Source organism: Octopus bimaculoides, chromosome 13, assembly GCF_001194135.2.
Source record: "Octopus bimaculoides isolate UCB-OBI-ISO-001 chromosome 13, ASM119413v2, whole genome shotgun sequence".
NCBI classification, from domain to species: domain Eukaryota; kingdom Metazoa; phylum Mollusca; class Cephalopoda; order Octopoda; family Octopodidae; genus Octopus; species Octopus bimaculoides.
In genome coordinates, this window is record NC_068993.1 from 1,690,128 (window position 1) to 1,691,217 (window position 1,090).

The 1,090-nt window shown below is 35.9% G+C and overlaps 1 protein-coding gene across 2 annotated transcripts in view; it reads left to right on the forward strand.

Moving 5' to 3' along the window:
- Positions 1–1,090, forward strand: part of LOC106868072 (uncharacterized) — a 50,375-nt gene that overhangs the window by 44,654 nt on the left and 4,631 nt on the right. The window lies entirely within an intron of this gene.

Genomic DNA, 1,090 nt, shown 5'->3' on the forward strand with positions numbered 1-1,090 from the left:
TAGTTTAAAACTATTTTTGGTTAATATTCTTTATTTAACTTGCGACACATCTACAAAATACTGTGAGACATCACCTTTTCGCATTTTTGCAGAGTTACACCGAAGAAAGCTGTTCGAAGGAACACCTGATTTTTTTTTTGCTCTTTTTTGCAAAAGAACCGCTATGTTGCGTCATTTCTGGAAAGTATTTATTCTTTGTCCCTGTGCATCCGGGTTCTACAGAAAACTGCAAAACATGGACACTCCTCCCCCTCCAACAGCTTCACCTTTTTGCAGAGGGCTAGGTCTAGGTCAACCTTCCACTCCTACTCCTTTGCGTGCGAAAATGACTAATGGCACTTAGTTCGCGCCGTTTACACCAATCCTTCCATAATTAGACAATATCCGTTCAACCCCAATCTAATAGGATAAAATGCCTATGATAGCAAGACATTGTGCGATTTGTAAGCATTTCTCTCCACCACCATTACCCGAACTTTGAGCGCCTCGCCCGGCGTTTAGTTGTTCAACTAATAAATGTCACTTGGGAAGAATCACTTTTTCCTCAATGTGACATTGTTTGCAACTTAACGCAAAAAAATATTCAAAGAGATGTACAACGAAAAAAATGGTAGAACCTATTAAGACCATTGCCGAGCAACGCCGGGAGGCGATCTTTCTAAAAAAATTATTTGGAAAAAAAAAAAATGTTTTGAAATCTATTATAAATATGTTACTAATCTTTTTTGAGAAGTTATTTTTCTAATGTGTGAGCGCTTTCGTTGAACCTTTTCAAACACACGTGCATGAAGCAGAGAGACATACATACGTGTGTATATGGATGTTTGTATCCATGTATGAATGGACGTATGTATATTTATATGCATGTATCAATGATATAAACATACGTATACGTGAGCGCATGTATGTATGCAGATGTATGTGCATAGTGTATGTATATGCGCATATGTGCATGATTGCATGAATGCATATGTGTATGAGCGCATCTATCTATCTATCTATCTATCTATCTATCTATCTATCTATCTATCTATCTATCTATCTATCTCACTCATATATATATATATATATATATAGATATATATATATA